The sequence below is a fragment of the Oryctolagus cuniculus genome, chromosome 5 (genome assembly GCF_964237555.1).
Source record: "Oryctolagus cuniculus chromosome 5, mOryCun1.1, whole genome shotgun sequence".
Classification (NCBI taxonomy): Eukaryota; Metazoa; Chordata; class Mammalia; order Lagomorpha; family Leporidae; genus Oryctolagus; species Oryctolagus cuniculus.
In genome coordinates, this window is record NC_091436.1 from 159,039,416 (window position 1) to 159,060,303 (window position 20,888).

Genomic DNA, 20,888 nt, shown 5'->3' on the forward strand with positions numbered 1-20,888 from the left:
CCTTCCACGGAGGTGGAAGGGATAGTAGCCAACCCGGGAAGAACCAGCAGCAAACCCGGGGAGGGCCGAGCAGACAAAAGAACAGCGCAGGGTCCTGTGTCGTTCCTCCACGAAGAGGGGGAGCGACACCTCTGATGTCCCCTGACCTACACTGGAAAGTACAAAGCCCGTCAGGGACATTGTTACCAACAGAGACAGCTGCAGGAGAAGGCTGCTTGATTTGACACGAGGAGCAAGAAAACAGTCTCACAGCACCCAGGTAGGGTGGGGAAAATCCCTTGTTTTATTTTTCTTTTCCTGTTGTTCTTGGTCTCAGCCCTCAAGTAACTGCGTGAGCAGCAAAGTGACTAACAGGGAGGGTACTGAATGAGGCTGAACCTCTCCTGGAGTTTCTTCTCTGATAGGAAGAGCTGTGTGGTCCCAAGAAGAAAGGACAAACCCTGTCACTTTTGTCCTCTGTCCTCCCTCCACTTGGCTTGGGATACCAGGCACAGCCTTAGGAAGTGTGCTGCAAAGCATGGTAGAGAAAACTCCACCTCTTGGCAGAAGAGCTCAAAGGGAGCCAGAAAGCACTGAGGAGATGACAGAGAGGGGGAGCTCATGGAAGTGACCCCAATACATTGTTAATGAATCTGTGAACCTACTCCTGAGTTATGCTTGCATGTATCTGACCTTTAACAGCACACAACTGAGACTTGGAGAGCTGAACTATGGGATAAACCATGCTGTGAACTGAATGCTTATATGCCCCTAAGATTTATATGTTGAATTCCTAAGCCCCTGTTTGATGGTACTTGGAGGTAACTGGATCATGAGGATGGAGCCCTCTTGAATGTGATTAGTACCCTTATAATGAGATACAGATGATCTCGGGGCTGGCGCTGTGGCACAGTGGGTTAAGGCCCTGGCCTGAAGTGCTGGCATCCCATATGGGTGCCAGTTCTAGTCCTGGCTGCTCCTCTTCTGATCCAGCTCTCTGCTATGGCCTGGGAAAGCAGCAGAAGATGGCCCAAGTCCTTGGGCCCCTGCAACCAAACGGGAGATTCAGAAGAAGCTCCTGGCTCCTGACTGCTGATCTCTGCAGCTCCGGCTGTTGCGGCCATCTGGGGAGTGAATCATCAGAGGGAAGACCTCTCTCTCTGTCTCTGCCTCTCTCTGTAACTCTTTCAAATAAATAAAATAAAATAACTTACAAATAAATAAAATAAATCTTTCCAAAAAAAAAAGACCCCCCCCCTCTCTCCCTCCCTGTATCTCTCTCTCTCTCTCAGCCATGTGATGATTCGCAAGAGGGGAGCCATCAGCAGACCAGGAAGGCTTCCCCCACCAGATTGAAATCCACTGGTACCCTTCTTGTGTACTTTACAACCTCTATAAATGAGCAAAATAAATGGTATTTAAGACACCCAGTCTGTGGTATCTGTTATAGCAGCCCGAGCTGACTGAGACAGACCACCACTCACATACTGGACTGGCCACTGGGTGATGTCCACATAGGAAGGCTGCAGACAGCAACACAGAGACTGACATCACAGCCTGCAAAGTGCTGGCCTGAACTCACCACTGAGTCCAACCACATAGGTTGCCTGTTTTTCAGTTGAAAAAAGTTGAAGGGTCTTACAATATTTAAATGTCCAGTGTATACTCCAGAATTACTAGACATATGAAAAATCAGGGAAACTTCATTTTTTCTTGGACAAGTCAATCAATAGGTATTAGCTCTGCAATGACACAGATGTTGCGATTACCTGAAAAAAGACTTTAGTACCTATAAGCAACTGCAAACAGTCTCATCCAAGAAATTGAAGATACAACAAAGAACTAAGTGGAAATCTTGGAACTTAAAAATACAGTCATGGCTGGCGCCACGGCTTACTAGGCTAATCCTCCACCTGCGGCACTGGCACCTCAGGTTCTAGTCCCAGTCAGGGTGCTGGATTCTGTCCTGGTTGCCCTTCTTCTGGTCCAGCTCTCTGCTGTGGCCCGGGAGTGCAGTGGAGGATGGTCCAAGTGCTTGGGCCCTGTACCCGCATGGGAGACCAGGAGAAGCACCTGGCTCCTGGCTTCGGATCAGCGCAGTGCACCGGCCGCAGCAGCCATTGGAGGGTGAACCAACGGTAAAGAAAGACCTTTCTCTCTGTCTCTCTCTCTCACTGTCCACTCTGCCTGTCCAAAAAAAAAAAAAAAATACAATCACCCTCATGGATTTTAACAATCCTTTCACTCTGAGGGAGGTGTTGACAATCAAGGGGGCTGTCAGGGTCCAGGAGCAGAAGGTCTGTGGAAACTCTTGTACTTTCTGCTCATTTTTTTGTTGTTGTTGAAAACATCTCTAATCATAAAGTCTATTTTTGAAGATCACATATAAAAATCTAGTAAGCAAAATTAACAACTCACCAGATGGATTCCACAACACAAAGTATATAGCAGCTCTATTCATAAGCACCAAATCCTGGGAACAACACAGATGCCCTTTGGTGGATGAACTACTGTTCATCTATACAACCAAAGACTACTCTGTAATAAAAAGGAATGCATCACTGGTATACTCAACAATTCAGGTAAAGCTTAAAGGCATTACACTGTGAAAAAAGCCAGTGTCAAAATGTTCCATCTATATGACATTCTTCCAAGAGAAAACACTGATCCGTTCTAAGGGTTTGGGTGAAGGGAAAGTGAGGAGGAAGGAACAGCACAGGAGAATGTGGAGTGTGATGGTATTTCCGTTATAGTGGTATTCACACAAATCTATAGGTGCATTAAAAATCACAAGATCATACTTTCAAAAAGCTCAATTTTAGTGTACTTCATTTAAAATTTAAAAATTTTTAAAATTAATGAGTCACATTGCCTTCCCTGAGAAGTTAGGGGCATTTCTCCATTGTCTCCTGCATCACGTATGACTAAGAGTGCACTGCCTTCCTTGACTTTCGAGGCACCTGATATTTTTTGCCTGGTTCCCAGTGAATTAATTTCTTATCTTTGAAGCCCAGTAGTTTTGCCAGGATACGTTTCAGGTTAATCACTTTAGATCAGTACTGTCCCAGAAATATAGGTCTAAATCTTTTAATTCTGTGATGTTTGTTTTTCAAGTTGTTTTCAGAAACATTCTTCCCATTGCATGTGTTGGGATCTCTTCTCCAGAGGCGCTGGGTTTCTGTCGGCCTTCACATAGCTGTGCTCCTTAGCTCTCGTTTTGGATCCCTTCAGGCTGCTGGTTTCTGCCCCAGCACTCTCCCTTGCCTCAGTCACCTCCTGCACACCCCTCCCCTGTCTGAAGAGCCCGTTGTCCTTGATGCCACCTCTCCTGGGCCTTTCCTTCCAAGTTCTGCCAGCTCATGTGTCATAGATTTCTGTTGTTGTGACAGATATTCTCCAGGTTCCTACTGGTCCCCGTGAGGCTTTTCAGTGGCTTCACCCAATTTTTAGAGTGAGGTCTGTGTTACCATGACGCTGAAGGCCCCACATCGTCTGGTCACCTCTCTGTGTCTCTGAACACTGCTCCTTCTCCTCTTCAGATCTGCTGCCCCCAATCCTGAACTTGCTGTTCCTCGCACTCCACACAGCCTGCACCTCAGTGTCCTTGCAGTCGCTGCCCTCACTGCACCGCTGCTCTCCAGCCTCAGAGAGCCACGTGTTCTGAGCCCTCGCTTCATTCAGCAATTTGTCCACATGATGGCTTTACTGGAAACATCTCACCAAGTCATCCTGTGGAAAACAGCATTGATGCACACTCCTTCCCTCACAGCAGTCCTCCATATACTGCTCTGATTGTTCTTCAAGGTGCTCATACCATGCGACTTACAGTCATTTTTATCTGTCTTTCCAACTTCACTTATCTGATAGGCATGTTTGTGTTCAACTGCCAGTGGCAAATATAAAACTGCAGCTTCACTAAACAGCTGTTTCACTTTTCTGCAATATCAAGATATAGAAAAGCAGATAATACATGACTAGTGTAAAAAATGTATGTATGAGAGGTCTTCAAAAAAGTTAGTGGAAAATATGTACTATGAAACCGCTGCAAAATATTCAGAATATTATTTTTTAAAGATTTATTTACTTATTTGAAAGTAAGAGTTACACAGAGAGAGGAAAGGGAAAGGAAAAGGAAAGCAGCTGGGTCTCAAACCGGCACCCATATGGGATGCCGGTGCTTCAGGCCAGGGCATTAACCTGCTGCGTCATAGCACCAGCCCACAGAATATATTTATTGTTCAAGTCTATCTTTCCATGAACTTTTTGAAGCACCTCATACTGCATTCTTATTATTTATTTGTTTATTTATTTGACAGGTAGAGTTATAGACAGTGAGAGAGAGACAGAAAGGTCTTCCTTACGTTGGTCCACTCTCCAAATGGCCGCTACAGCCCGTGCTGTGCCGATCTGAAGCCAGGAGCCAGGTGCCTCTCTCTGGTCTTCCATGTGGGTACAGGTGCCCAAGCACCTGGGCCATCTTCCACTGCCTTCCCAGGACACAGCAAAGAGCTGGACTGGAAGAGGAGCAAACAGGACTAGAACCGGTGCCCATATGGGATGCCGGCACTGCAGGCAGAGGATTAACCAAGTGAGCCACGGCGCCGGCCCCCTCATACTGCATTCTAAATAGGTGTTCTTTTATTGAAGAAGGATGAACGGATATTGGGCAGAAAAACATCAGCCACATTTCCTAAAGGGTTCAAGGACTCTGCCTGGTCAGTTCCTCGGTTGATTCTCAACATGTACAGCCATGCCAGGCACACAATATATCCTAATTACATATTTTTAAAATAATGTAGCATTTCCTTGTTGGTAACAGTTCTGAAATGTGAGTTATCCATTGGCCTCCTTTTTCTAATCTGTTCCTTCTCTTCTGCCTTCTTGTCCTGTCTTTGTGGATGTCCTGAGAGTGTTCTTGTTTGTCCCCGACATTTCATGATGAACATTTGAAAATGTAGACTGAAATGGAAATAATTGTGCAGACAGGTCCTTTTGTGCTAACGACTAATCTTGAATGTGGTGAGTTCTTTCCAGCCCAGCCATGTGTGAGGGATTTGTGGAGGAGAGGCACAAAGGCAATGCTTTAGGTCAGCAGGAACCCTTCCTGGCTTACAGTGAAGTGCCTCAGGACACAGAATTCAACCTCACATCTCCCAGGATAAAGTGGGCAGCAGGTGCATGTTCATATTGTTTGACTTGCTTCACAAAAATTCAGCTTCCTAAAAAGATGGCCTGGCAGTGCCTTTCTTCTTAATCCCCATGCACAAAGTTTCAACCCTTGCCCCTCAGAATGCACCTCTTACTGCAGAATGGAGCCCTGCCAGCTCTGAGCTGTGCATCCCCAGTCATCCGTTGCTGGCCTTCCTGTGACCCTGCTGGAAATTTCCTCTGTTTGGATGCTATGTCTCCAGTGGGGCTGCAGCTTTCTCCATTTCATCAGAGAGGAAGTCTGCGTTTCTGTTTACCACTCTCTGTTGCTTTGGGATGACTTTCAACACTAATAGAGGGCAGAGCCTCTGTTAATGTCCCATCTTAATGCAGAAGTAACCTGTGAATTGATGGATACCTTGGGCACCAGCACTCTGCCAGGTACCCTCTCCCTAATGCCACACATCAAAAAACTGCATTTTAAAATGATTTACAGTCCTTTCTGTGGCTAAGTGTGAGAGCCTTGTTTAACCAGCTGTTTTGCTGTTTAATTTTAAGATTTATTTATCTGAAAGGCAGAATTACAGAGAAAAAGATAAGAGATGTCTTCCATCTGCTGGTTCACTCTCCCAAATGACCACAAAAGCCAGGGCTGGATCAGGCCAAAGCCAGGAGCCAGGAGCTTCATTCGGGTCTCCCGCATGGATGCAGGGGCCCAGGGACTTGGGCTATTTTCTGCTATTTTCTCGGGTGCAGTAGCAGGGAGCTGGATAGGAACTGGAGCTTCTGGGGCTTGATCTCATATGGAATGCCAGTATGGCATGTGGTAGTTTAACCTGCTGAGCCACAACACTGGCCTCATATGCATGTTTATTCTTTATCCAACTCTTTATTCTTTTTTAAGATTTTTATTTATTTATTTGAAAGAGTCAAAATAGAAGCAGAGAGAGAGAGAGAGAAAGAGAAAGAGAGAGAAAGAGAGGTCTTCGATGGTTCACTCCCCAACTGGCTGGAACAGCTGGAGCTGCATCTATCCGAAGCCAGGAGCCAGGAGCTTCCTCTAGGTCTCCCATGTAGGTGCAGGGGCCCAAGAACTGGGGCCATCTTCTACTGCTTTCCCAGGCCATAGCAGAGAGCTGGATCAAAAGTGGAGCAGCCAGGTCTCGAACTGGAACCCATATGTGATGCTAGCGCTTCTGGGCAGGGCGTTAACCCACTGTGCCACAGCACTGGCCCCCAACTCCTTATTCTTAATACATTCAGACATCAGAAAAGAGAAGTTTTGTCAAAGGAGCTAACATTTTTTGCAGTATAAAATAACAGAAATAATGGAGTTTTCAGCTGGTGGCCAGCAACGTGGGACTGGGACTATGGGGCTTGCAAAAAAGTAAAGAAAATGAGGCAAGATTTGAGAAACAGGAGGAAGCCAGAAAGATGGTGACAGGCAGGCACCATGGAAAGACATGACCAGGAAGAACTCCCCGTGGTGGGAAGGCTGATGAGTCCCTAAGATCTGGGCTGCATGGGAGTCGACCTGCTTTTCCTGAATACTTCTGCTTCCTTTGGCAAAATGTGGAAGGGTATGTTTAATACAGGGTGGGAGTGGTGCCATTTCAGGAGAAAATAAGACAGTATAATCAGACTTGAAGAGAAATGCAAGTTTGATGAGAAATGACCATTAAAAACATGGCTCCATTCTACTCCCAGATATAGAAAATCCTCAGAAATATTGAAAGGGGCTTCAGGGAGTCCCAAATGTTTGTAGCACTTGAACTAAAAATTAAAGGGAAGGTGTATTTGTCAGGGTTCTCTGGAGAATCCAACCTAATGGACTGTATATGTATGTAGAATGAGACTTGTCATAAGGCATTGATTCCCAAGGATTCTGGTGAGATTGGGATCTGCACGGTGAGCTGGCAAGCTGGAGGCGCAGGAGAGCCCGTGGGCTGCAGTCCAGGTGTGAAGGCTGAGAACCGGCCAAGCTGATGTTTCATTGCAAAGGCACCAGACGGGAACAACTCTCCCTCCCTCCGGAGCGTGTGTTCTACTCAGATCTTCCCCCATGGGTTAGCAAGAGCAATCTGCTTACCTTCAATCTTAATCTCATCCAGAAATACCTTCACAGAAATACCCAGAAAAATACTTGACCATATATCTGGGCACCTCGTGGCCCAGTAAAGTTAATGCATAGAATTAACCATCCCAGAAGGGCACCCCAAGAATTTCAGGTGATCTGAAGACATTTGCATTGTATGGCAGAATATGTGGAACAGAAATTACAATCCTCATATTGAAAGCAGCTGTGACAAGAAAAGTGGAATTGTCATGAACAGCTTGAAAGCTATCACTTCTCTGACACCTTCTATTTTTCGCACACCAGACTCAGTTAACCCTCACTACATCTCTGCAAGGTTGTGCTATTATTAGTTCCACTTTTGAAATGAAGAAATTATGGTTCTAAGCAGCCATTCACCTGCCAAGGTTACCTGGCCCAATGCTATCTGACTCCAGATCCTCCACATTAAATCATTACTCCCCCAAACAGCTCCTTGTTTGAATGAGTCTTTTGCGACACAAAACTCACAGAAACCCTAGAAGAAGGCCTCCTTGATGAGTGGCTTTTTTGGTGGGGACATCAGCTGTTCATTAAACCTGATGCTTCTTCCTGGGTACAGAGATGGATGCATTTCTCAGCCTGCCTTGCAGGTGAGTTTGACCATGAAATGTACCCCGTGATGTGTTTCACTGCCAGGCCTGGTCTACAAAAGCCTCCAAAAGCTATTCTCCTGTACTCTGCCATTTTTCTGATTCATTGGACTGTTGAAACCCAAGTATCCTTCATTTAATGAAGATGTTATGGCTGTCATCAGCATGAGTTCTTGCCTAGAATTGAGCACAAAATTCCCCCACCTCACCCCCCATTCCCGGCTGATCTGGAAGCCACATTAAACTTTCTCTATGTAGAGCTATTGTATTTTAGGACTTTAATTTTTTTAGCAGTCAATTTCCCTCACTAGTATTCCAAAATTACTTTGCTAGGAATGCAGTCTTTTGTTTTCAGTGATTCTTTTTCCTAGAAACATGTTGGTGAATCTAGTTTAAAGATGAAACTCAGACGCTCTCAATTTTTTTAAATCAAATACAAACAATTTGAGTGAATCTTGAATATTCACAAAATTCTGCTACCACCAAGCAGAAAAAGACCTTTTCCTGGAGAGTGGATCCTGCACTCATTCTAACTCCATTTTTTTACATTGCCTAGAAAATGTGATCCCCATCACTTTACTCCATCTTAAAATGCTGTACAATGACATTCTTCAACCCAGCCTACCATAAATTGATTTCAATTGGAAATATTTATTGTAGAAAACATTGCAACTTTGCATGTAAATTTTCCCAATGGCCATTTTTTTTTATTACAGCCAGACTGGATTTATTCAGAGAAAATAAATTTGCAGAGATGGGTGACCAACTGCTGGCGCTGGCATGCACATTGATGGAACATGTGGCAGAAGACCCCAACCCCCAGGGGCTGGGCTTTTTTATATTTTAGGAGGGCCAGGGATGGGGGTATGGTAGTGGGCAGCAGGCGGAGGGGAATTCCTGGAACTGGTCTTTCAGGTGTCCCAGCAACTGGCCTTTCAGGTGGCTGTGGGAGGTGGGGTATGAAGGCAACAGGGTGTGAGACCCAACTGAGATTTAAGGACCAAGAATACATTACAATATTTATGTATGTTTTGGACAATGAATCAGAATGGCTGAGTCTTTGTTCCCTCAATCCTGACTCTGAGTATAGATAAGGAAAAGGGGCATCTATTTCTCTGGCTACTTCAGGCTGATATGGGGCATAGACATTGAGCCAGGATTTGAGCAGGGGTCTATGCTGAGATTGGATTGATGGAGGAAGATGAGCTGTCTTTTGTTGCTCTTGCAAGGCAGCTTGAGATATAGCAGTTATTCACTCCTGCAAGAACCTTTGGAATAAGTTAATTATACATGGTAGAAATAGCACTATGATTATGAGGACAAAAGGAGATACTAGAGACATTGCCCATGGCAGAAAAGATGGCCAAAATGAGGCAGAGTTACCTTGTGAATATATGCTTAAGGTTTTCATCATGAAAGGATGTTGTATTTTTTTCAAATGCTTTCTCTGCATCTACTGAGATAATCATATGGCTTTTGTTCTTCAGTTTGTTAATGTAATGTATCATATTGACTGATTTGTGAATGTTGAACCATCCCTGCAACCAGGGATAAATCCCACTTTGTCTGGGTGAATGATCTTTCTGATGTGTTGTTAGATTCAATTGGCTAATATTTTGTTGAGGATTTATGTGTCCATATTCATTAGGGAAATTGGTCTGTAGTTCCCTTTCTCTGTTGTATCTTTTTCAGGTTTAAGAATTAAGCTAATGCTGGCTTCATAGAAGGAGTTCGGGAGGATTCCCATCTTTTCAATTGTTTTAAATAGCTTGAGAAGAATTGGAGTTAGTTCCTCTTTAAATGTCTGGTAGAATTCAGGAGTGAAGACATCTTGTCCTTGGTTTTTCTTTGTTCAGAGGGTCTTTATTACTGATTTAATTTCCATCTTGGTTATTGGTCTGTTTAGGTTTTCCATGTCTTCATGGCTCAATTTTAGTAGGTTGTATGTGTCCAGGAATCTATCCATTTCTTCTAGGTTTCCTGGATTGTTGGCATACAGCTCTTTGTAGTAATTTCTGATGATTCTTCTTATTTCTGTGGTATCACTTGTTATATTTCACTTTTCACCTCCACTTTATTGATTTATTTCTTTGGGTCTTCTCCCTCTTTATTTTTGGGCTGGCTGAGCCAATGGTGTATCAATTTTGTTTATTTTTTCAAAAAACCAGCTCTTCATTTTGCTGATCTTTTGCATTTTTTAAATTTTCTTTATATCTTCTCTAATTTTAATTATTTCTTTTCTCATACTAATTTTGGGCTTGATTTGCCATTGTTTTTCCAGGTCCTTGAGATGGACTAATAGCTTGTTTATTTGGTGCCTTTCCAGTTTCCTGATGTAGGCACCAACTGCTATAAATTTTCCTCTTAACACTGCTTTTACTATATTCCATAAGTTTTGATATGTTGTATTGCAGTCTTCATTCATTTCCAGAAATTTTTTGATTTCTCTTTTGATTTCTTCTGTGATCCACTTTCATTCAGGTGCATGTTGTTCATTCTCCCATCTGCTCTAGAGATTTTTCAGTTGTTGATTTCCAGCTTCATTCCATTGTGGTTAGAGAAGAGGCATGGTATGATTTTGATTTTTTTGAATTTGCTGAGACTTGCTTTATGACCAGCATGTAGTCAATCCTAGAGAAAGTTCCATACACTGGTGAGAAGAATGTGTTATGCAACTCTAGGATGAAAAGTTCTGTATATATCTGCTAGGTCCATTTGAACTATAATGTCAATTAACTCTGCTGTTTCCTTGCTTATTTTCTATCTGGTTGATTTGTTCATTGCTGAAAGTTGGGTATTGAAGTCCCCCATTACTATTTTATTGGAGTCTATGTCTCCCTTTACATCCACTAACAATTTTTTAAAATAGCCGGGTGCCCTGTAATTGGGTGCATATACATTTATAATAGTTACATCTTCCTGTTGACTTGATCCCTTAATCATTACATAGTGCCCTTGTCTCTTTTAACAGTTTTTGTGTGTTAAAGTCTATTTTGTCTGATATTAGGATGGCTACACCAGCTCTGTTTTGGTTTCTGTTAGCATGTAGTATCTTTTTCTATCCTTTCACTTTCAATCTATGAGTATCTTTGTCAGTGAGACATGTTTCTTGTAGGCCACAAATACATGGGTTTTCTTTTTTAATCCATTCAACCAGTCTGTATCTTTTTACTGGAGAGCTGAGCCCATTTACATTCAAGGTGACTACTGATAAGTGACAACTTGGCCCTGCCATTTTCCCATAAATATTCCTATTGTTTACTTTGGATTTCCTTTGTACTTTTACGGGGAGATTTTCTGACTTCACATTCTTTCATAATGATAGCTATCTTTCTGTGTTTCTGTCTATAGCACTTCCTTAAGCATCTTTTGTAAAGATGGATGAGTAGTGACAAATTCTTCAATGTCTGTTTGTTATAGAACGTCCTTATTTCACCTTCATTCAAAAATGAGAGCTTTGCAGGGTACAATTTTTTCTCTTAAGATTTGGACTGCTGGCGCCACGGCTCAATAGGCTAATCCTCCGCCTTGCGGCGCCGGCACACTGGGTTCTAGTCCGGTCAGGGTGCCAGATTCTGTCCCGGTTGCCCCTCTTCCAGGCCAGCTCTCTGCTGTGGCCAGGGAGTGCAGTGGAGGATGGCCCAAGTCCTTGGGCTCTGCACCCCATGGGAGACCAGGATAAGCACCTGGCTCCTGCCATCAGATCAGCGTGGTGTGCTGGCCGCGGCGGCCATTGGAGGATGAACCAACGGCAAAAAGGAAGACCTTTCTCTCTCTCTCTCTCTCTCTCTCTCTCTCTCACTGTCCACTCTGCCTGTCAAAAAAAAAAAAAAAAAAGATTTGAACTATATCTCAACCTTCTTTTCCAGCCTGTAGGGTTTCTGATGAGATGTCAGCCATGAGTCTAATTGGAGATCCTGTAAAAATAATCTGGTGTTTCTCTCCTGCACATTTTAGAATCTCCCTTATATTGTATTGTGGAAAGTTTGATTTTACAATATGTCATGGTGAATATCTTTTCTGGTCATGTATATTAGGAGTTTTGTGTGCTTGCTCTACTTGGATATCCTTTTCTTTCTCCAAATTGGGTAAGTTTTCTGTAATTATTTCGCTAAAAAGGCCTTGTAGTCCATTCTGTCTTTCCACACCTTCAGGAACTCCTAAGACCCATATGTTCAGTTGTTTGATAGTACACAAATGTCCAATAAATTTTTAATTTTTCTAATTTCTTTTTTTTTGGCCTTACTGTAAAAATTTCCAGATTTGTCTTCTAACTTGGATATTCTTTCTTCTGCCTCACTGAATCTGTTGTTAAGGTTTTCCACTGCATTTTTTATTTGATCTATTGAATCTTTCATTTCTAATATTTCATTTTGATTTCTCTTTATAATCTCAATTTCATGGGAAAATTTTTCATTCATGTCATGTATGGATTTCTTTAATTCATGGATTTGCTTTTGAATACATCTAAGTTATCCTATGATCAATTTTTAAAATTACATTTCCAGCATTTCTTCAGTGCCTCCATCTTCATATTCTAATACTGAAGTGTTGCTGTGTTCCTTTGTGGGGGTCATGTTGTCTTCCTTATTCTTATTTCCTGAATTTCTTCGTTTATTTTTAGGCATTTGTGGAGATACTTATTGCCCCCCCCCCCATGGCTTTTATCTGTGGCTTAGTGGAGTTCTGCTCTTTCAGTGAATACCCAGATATGTGTCCTGTGGCTAGGGAGCTCTGTTCAGTGCTCCAGGGTGATGGCAGTCTCCAAGGTGACACCAAAGTGGGCATGGCAGCTCTTTTTTTTTTTTTTTTTAAATCACTGGATCAGCTCTATTGGTGTAGTCTCACACTCACCCCCTCTCCTCCAAGGCAAAAAATGTCTGGGCTCTAGTCCCAGTGGGTACAATATTCAACCAAAATCACACAAAGGATCTGTTTAGTCCTGACTATGGGCACGGTTCCCAAGCAATGCCCCTACCCAGACAATCAATGAACCCTGAGCCTGTGGAGCTGCCCACAGTGACTACCCAGGGACCCAGCCACACCCTACACCCTCCCACACAGCCAAAGTATTTTCATAGCCCCCACCTACAATGTCACAGATGCCCAGCCCCCTGTCAATTCTCCCAGCCAGACTCAGGCCTCTCCCCTCAGCTGGCTGCTCAGTGCTCAGACACAAGCTGGTGCAGCTGTTATGTATGTCCACAACAGTGCTCACCCTCTCTCAGCTAGTTAAGGACGCCATTGTCGGGTGGTCAGGGAGAGAGAAACATGCCCCCTTTTTACCTCTAGGTTGGCAGGTACACTGTCCCATACAGGGCTCCAAGCCAGACTCACACCAGGCTCTCCCCGCAGCTTTGTTGCCAGTGGCTTGGGCTGCTGCAGTGTGGTCTCACCTCAATCTCCAAAGGTGGTGCTGAGGCTCTCAACTGCTAGGGTCCTGTGTTTTGTCTGTGCTCCTGCTGTGTGTCCACACCCTGCACAAAGATCCACAGCATCCCTCTAACTTGCATGGTGTTTCCACTCTAGCTTTCTCCCTAACTCTTCCCTGAGATTGTACTCTCTCTACTTTTTTGAAACTATCTTCCCCTAGACTAGAGCAGTAAGTCTCGATGGCCATTTTTGATGCTGCCATAGATAACACAACTTATTTGTATTCATATAGTGAACATCTGAGGTTACCAGGAAGACAGTGAGAACATCTGGCCTACTGTAGAAATATGATATTAAACCCAAGTTTATAATGTTTTTCACTTTTCTCTCATAATACTAAGGATGTGTGTTAACAAATAGAAGACATTTTTCCTATGTCAAAGACCTTAGCATCTGTTTATGGCAGAATGAAACATAGGCAAACTAAGGCAGGGCCAGCATTGTGGTACAACAGATTAGGCCTCTCCCTACAATTTCGGTATGCCATATGGGGGTCAGTTGGAGTCCTGGCTGCTCCACTACTGATCCAGCTCCCTGATAATGCACCTGGGAAAGCAGCTGGAGATTGCTCAAGTCCTTGAGCCCCTGAGCCCACGTGGAAGACTTGGATGAAGCTCCAGGTTTCTTCCCAGCTCAGGCCATTGCAGCCATTTGGGGAGAGAACCAGCAGCTGGAAATTCTATGTGTGTGTGTGTGTGTGTGTGTGTGCCCCTGTCTCTCTTGAGCCCCTGAACCCTCGTGGGAGACTTGGATGAAGTTCCAGGATTCTGCCCAGCTTAGGCTATTGCAGCCATTTGGGGAGTGAACCAGCAGCTAGAAATTCTGTGTGTGTGTGTGTGTGTGTGCACACCTCTGTCTCTCTAACTGCCTTTCAAATAAATAAATCTATTTTAAAAAGAAAAGAAAAAAATAAGCAAAAACAAACCTGTGACTGGGTATCCACTTATATATACACATACGTGTTATTATTAGAAATGTATATATACTACAGAATCTTTGTTACATTATAATATGTACAATATCTACAACATATAACTATTATACATTATGATACATTATTGTATATATAATGATAAATATATATTTATATGTCATAACGTATTTACTCAGTAAATATATTACATAAATTATATAATACCTAATATGCATTAGTGTATTCATATATGTGTCTACTCCATCACAGGTTTATATTCCACAAGTGCTGAGGGAGTTATAAAAATAGGCAAAGATGAATGGCATTCCTCATAGCCAGGTCATGTGGCCCAATTCCTAGCCTGAGAAAATGTGTGTAACAATACAATAGTCAACTCCTTCATTTAGTTTCTCCATCTTCGCTGATGACCAAAGGAATGGAAGCCAATATTTTAAAATAAAATTCACATCTATTTATTGAGCAATACAGCAAGTTAGGCAAGAATGACAAGGTGTCATTCTCCAAATTAGCCCAATGGTTCCACATAGCCAGCAAATTGCACAACAAAACGTGACTTGGTCCCTCTCCCCAGGAGCACTTCCTGCTTCTGAGTCTGGCTGCCAAGAGCGTTTCCTCTTCCATTTCAACCTCCTGGTAACTGAGCTGATTTCTACCTTGAAATAGAGTACAGTGCAGTATTCTGTCAAATACGGTGCACAGAAAGCAGTAGAAAGATGGATATAGAATTGATTTTACTCCAGGGTGAGCACTAGGCACTGTATAATGAGAGGCCCCTTTAAAAAGATCTCATTGTGAAGATGGATCTCATATTAAAGTGTTTTACCAGATATTTAAAAAAGGAAATAAATGAAAGAGCTCATGGTGGCTTTTTGTTACTGACCCCAACCCCTGCCCCAGGACCTCCAGGAAAGTCAGATATAGAGGGGGCTATATTTAAAAAGGCCCTCTGCCCCTTGCTCATCCATCCTTTCTGAAAGTCTGAACAGGGTATGGCTAGATGGTTATTAAGTATTTTCAAGTCATTGTTCCTTTCTGTTCTTTTGTAAAACTTTGCAAAGCAACGCAATTTACTTCTTAGGTTCTGAGATAGGAGGAGGAAGGGCAAAATCCATGAACCTAATTTCACTTACTTTGAATTTGCTGAGTAGATCTCAGTTAGAAACACATGCCTGAGATTTGCATCATTGCTGCAGTCAGAGCAGCCACATAGGCTGTTTAAGTCTTTCTATAAAAAACTGATGTACTACACAAAAATTTTTAAAAGCTACTTTGAAAAGGTAGCCTGGTTTTAAATCAGAATTTAAGCCAACAATATTGATTTTTCCCTTTAAACTCAGAATGCTGCCAGTGTTGTGGTGCAGTCGGTTAAGCCGCTGCTTATGATGCTGGCACCATCCCCTATCAGAGTGCCAGTTCAGGTGCGAATTCAGCTTCCTAGTCACACACCTGGAGGCAGTGGAAGGCAGTCCAGATGCTTGGGCGCTTGTCACCCATGTGGGAGACCCAGATGGAGTTCATGGCTCCTGGCCTCAGCCTGGCCCTGACCTGGCTATTGTGGTCATTTGGAGAGTGAACCAGTGGACTGAAGATCTCTTTGTGTTTCTTTCTGTCTCTCCCCATCCCATACTCTGCCTTTCAAATAAATAAAATCTTGTAAAAAATAAAATCAGATAATCAGAATGTTTTGTTTCATATTTGGGTATTTAACAGTAACTCTGACAAATATTTAAGTGTGTTCTCTCTATGGAGCAAGCACTGTGCTCAGTGTTTTCCTGTCCTGTTGCTCCTCCACCTTGAGAGGAAAGCATGATCCTCGCTCTAAGGACAAAGGCAACCAGTCGATTAGTTTCCTGCAGCCATCACGACACAGTACCCCAAGCTGGTGACTCACAACAACAGAAAAAATATATTTCACAGTCCTGTAGGCCCGAAGTCTAAACACAAGGTATAGGCAAGGCCATGCTTCCTCTGCTGCCTCTGGGGTGAATCCACTCTGTGCCTTTTCTCAGGTTCTGACGCTGCCTTCAATCCCTCACATTTCTTGGCTTGTAACTGTTTGACCCCAGTCTCTGCCTCTGTTGCCACATGCTTTCTTCCCTGTGTGTTTCTTTCCTTCTTATAGGGACACCTGTCATTTGCAATTATGGACTCACCCTGCTCCAGCCTCACCGCACCTTAACTAATTATACCTACAAGAACTCTTTCCAAATAGGACCATGTTCTGAGGTTCTGGGAAGGGTGTGAATTTGGGAGGCACTACTTAACCTGCTGCACTGAGACTTAGGTAAACTTCTGCACACTACATTGTCCAGTGTTGTGGGGCCAGGGTTCACTTGGAGAGGCCATCAGAGCTTGTGCTTCGTTCTGCCCTTGTCTGGCTCTTTCTCACCTCTCCTTCCCTCCTTTGTCTGCATAATCTGCCTTCCAGTCCCAGATCACTACTGAACCTCATCTCCTAAAGGTGTTCACTTTCTGGATCATCCCAGTTCCTCCTGCACTAGTAATGACCACTCTGCTTCTTTAATCCTTGGGCAGCCCTGAGTCTCACAACCCAGGCTGCGTGCTCCCTCTGCACTCTGCTCCTCTTACTAGCCCTATGCCCTAATGCAGGTGTTCCTCAGATTTCTCTTCTTCCCTTCATATCTTTCATTCCAAAATCTCCTCCAATTTCTTAGCTTCAGCTGTAATTTCTATGCCAGTGACTACTCAATCTTCATCAGTCTACTTCATCATTCTGTCATGTCCCCAGCGCTCCAGCTTTGTATCCCCACACTCATTTTATTTATTCATTTTTAAAAATTATTTATTTATTTTTATTTGAAAGGTGAAGAGATAGAGACAGACAGAGATCTTCTGTCTGCTGGTCCACTCCCTAAATGCCCACAACAGCCAAAGGTGGGCCAGGCTGAAGGTAGAAGACCAGAACTCCATCAGGGTCTCCCATATGGGTAATGAGAACCGAGGTATTCAGCTATCACCTGCTGCCTCCCAGGGTATGCATTAGCAGGAAGCTGGTCTCAGAAGCAGGAGCAGCATAGGAACCCAGGCACTCTAATATGGAACACAGACATCCCAAGCTGTGTCTTAACTGCTGCACCACATTCCCCTGCCCGTACTCCTTGTGGACGGGAAGTCCTGGTGTCATCTCCATGTTGGCATGCTCAGGACCAGACACTTGGCTTCCCTGAAAAGGTCCCCTTCTTCCCCACATCTGTACTGACATTGTCTTGGATCAGGTCCCTGCTATGTCACAGAAGGATCACTCCCATGGTGCCCTAGTTAGTTTGCCCGGCTCCAGTCCCCACCCCTCCATTACATATTGCATAACCTTGCCCAACACCGATTCCCAGTGTTCTGCTGCTCCACATCTAAACTCCTCTGACATTTTTCTGTCCACCATGCTCACCTGGTGTCATTCCCGCTGGCTGCCTACATACACTTGGATTCCAGGATGGCTAGCTGCTTCTGTGTAAAACTGAGCACATTTGCATCTCTGTGTCTTTTTGGTTGATATTTTCAACACAGCCTTTCACTGTCGCCAGTCCTGCGTCTTCCTTCAGGCCCCAGATCACATCAGTCTTCCCCTGGGATGTTCTTTCTCATTTCCCCGTCCATTCTATCAGTGATGTGCAAGGAGGGAAAAACAAAAGAGTTGTGGGAAATGCAGGATGAACTCTGCCTGTGTCCTCTACTCGTGGCGTCTGTGTTTATTGTGGTCCCATTTCTCGCTCCTTTGTGTCAGCATCCGCATCCCTCCAAGCTGTCCTGTTGTTTACTGTGACTTTATATTTCTTCTTCACTATTTAAAAGGAAAATGAGGGCAAAGTTCACATCTCATCTTCTTTTTCTCTTATGATACCCATGGCCTAACATAATACAAACTAAATAGTTTTTGCCTGGTTCACTTAGTTAAGTTTTGCAACAGTGTGAAAATGGTGTTTCTTGGAGAAATGCAGAGAAATCAAGTTTCCAAAAGCTAATATTCCTAGATGCTGCCCTCCTAAACAACAATACCCCAAGTAGACAGTCTTTCCATATTAATTGTGAAGATAATTTTCTTCAATCATGGGAGAAAAAATTAGTTATCAAGATATTTTAGAGTTGTGTTAATTGACTGCTATTAGTTTTCTAAACATTCTTAAGATGTATAATCAAAATATTATGTTGGTAATACTGGGTTTTTATTTGGCAATGTGAATATATTTCTTTTTTTTTTTTTTGCCTTCATCACTGAAAACACAAGGAAACTTCTGCAAGTTCAGGGAAACTTCACTTATCTTTTATTTCCAGTTTCCCATGAACTTTTGGAAACCCCTTGGTTATGATGAACCCAATATGAACTTCTAAAAACAGAACTCACTAATATTCAAAAGCCAAAAATATTCAAGTGCTTTATTTTTATGGTATTAAAATTACTGACACATTTGAAATGATAAACAACATTTGATTGCCTTTCCAAGGACAACAGGAAGGGATTAGGATTTAAAAACAACGAATCTTAAGGAATCACCAAATATCAAACTATAAGTACTGGAGGAGGGGATTCCAAGATGGCTGAATAAGGACAGAATGGTCTGATTTACATGGGGTGAAATTAATATTTAATATTTTAAAAAGGGGAGGGGCTGGCACTGTGGTGTAGCAGGTAAGGCCACTACCTGCAGTGCCAGAATCCAATATGGGCGCTGGTTCAAGTCCCAGCTGTTCCACTTCCAATCCAGCTCTCTGCTATGGCCTGGGAAAGCAGTAGAAGATGGCCCCTGCTTGGGCCCCTGTACCCATGTGGGAGACCCAGAAGAAACCTCTGGCTCCTGGCTTCAGATTGGCCCAGCTCTGGGCAATGCAGCCATCTGGGGAGTGAACCAGCAGATGGAAGACCTCTCTCTCTCTCTCTGCCTCTGCCTCTCTGTGACTCTGCCTTTTAAATAGATAAATAAGTCTTTAAAAATAAAGAAAATTAAAATGGGGAGAAAGTACACTCTTAGGATAAAGCTGCAGGGGAACTTCAGCAGGAAACTCTGCAAAAGCAGTAGAAACTGTCCAGACATGCACCTAAAGAACAAATATACAAGAAAAGACAACAAAAGCTTGGATCCAGGGAGGAAGATGCCCGCCCCAGCAAACCAGGTGAGAGGGGAATCTACAGGACCATGGCACTGCTGATACAGTGGGAGGGAGAGCTTGGTGAACTGATTTTAGAGTTACATGTGGACCCCCTAAGACAGCAGGTGACCAAGCACCCAGAGGCAGAAAAAAAAAAAAGGCAGCCAGTCCCCCTCCCAACTCCTGCTATAGCAGAGACCTGCAGTCAGCAGGGGCGGCTCACACCATTTTTGGACATAGGCAGGTAGCTGCCACCCCACCTCCTGTGCTTGTGCCCAGCAATAACAGGGGGTCACCCTCCACCCAGTCAGCTAGGGCTACAACAATACAGAATTCTTTCCTCCTCCACACCAGCTGCACCATACCAGTTGCCTGGCAACGGGAGGCTGGGGGAGCTGCCCCTGTGGAGGGGAAGTGCCACCTGAGGGACTCTCCTACACGCCCAGCACTATGGAGAAGTGATCGGAGCTGCAGTAGGCAGGTACTTTGCACATCTGCGAACCAAGGCCTGAACCAGTGAGAAAAACCCACCTTCCCCACCCACACTGAATCTGGTCAGGAGGACCACACACAGACAGCGGCTCTGGGAACACCTCAGTTTCCTTATAGAAGGACTCGCTGGTGGGGCAGAGTGGCCCCACTGACAATCCACTACCCGGAGAGCCCTGGGAGCTGAGTCTGAGAAAACAGTGACTGCACAGGAGACAGAGTGTGGCTAGGTCCTGGGCTTCTCTGCACTCTCTGAGCTCCTTGGTTGCCTACAGAAGTTCACAGCAGAGGGAACCTTGCTCACAGGAAAGACTGCAGATCAAATGTGCTGTTCATAAAGCAGTGTGGATGAGTCCTGAGCTCACTGGGGACTAACACCAGGGTGCTCCTCACCTGTGAGGAGAAAGGCTGGCCACACCAACGGAGGTGACCATTCCTCTCCATCCAGTTAAACAGAGGAGAGCTACCTCACCCAACTTGGGTGCTACCCTGGATACTTGCCCCACCCTAGAATACTGAACACAGTACCCTGGCCACACCCAGCACACATGTCTTGGTATTCACTTAAAGTATAGATGTCCCACTAAGTCACAGAGACACAGACTAAAGACAAAAGCCATCAGACAAGAAAATGTTCTACAAATGCCAAAAAAAAAGGGCAAAAATTCAAGAAATAAGAATAAGGAAGGCACTGTGAGCCCCCCAAAGGATCTCTACAACTTTTCATATTAGAAGGTGAAGATGAAGAGATTGAGGAAATGCCAGAAACAGAATTCAAAAAACGAATCATCGGATTACTCAGAAGCAAACAGAAGCAAATTCACGAACTAAAAAGAAGTATGTATGCTATGAATGAAAATTATTACCATGAAATTGAGATCTTAGAAATCAAAATGAAACACTAGAAATGAGGAATTCAATAAATCAAATAAAAAATGTAGTGGAAAGTCTTAACAGAGTTGGTGAGGCAGAAGAAAGAATATCCTAGCTAGAAGACAAATCTCTGGAAACTCTGTCAGACCAAAAACAAGAAGAAATTAGAAAACCAAAAGACACTATTGGAGATCTACAGGATACTAGCAAATAATCCAACATA

The 20,888-nt window shown here is 43.7% G+C and overlaps 1 protein-coding gene and 1 long non-coding RNA gene across 4 annotated transcripts in view; one reads left to right on the forward strand and one right to left on the reverse strand.

The window, feature by feature from the left end:
• The window catches only part of LOC103349679 (uncharacterized), a 170,017-nt gene that overhangs the window by 10,368 nt on the left and 138,761 nt on the right, over positions 1–20,888 (forward strand). The gene's annotated exons all lie outside the window — the stretch shown is intronic.
• On the reverse strand, positions 8,465–20,229 carry LOC127493211 (uncharacterized). The gene is made up of 2 exons (XR_011388802.1): positions 20,186–20,229; positions 8,465–17,999 (listed from the first exon to the last, which is right to left on the reverse strand). It is a non-coding gene; the product is annotated as an uncharacterized lncRNA (long non-coding RNA).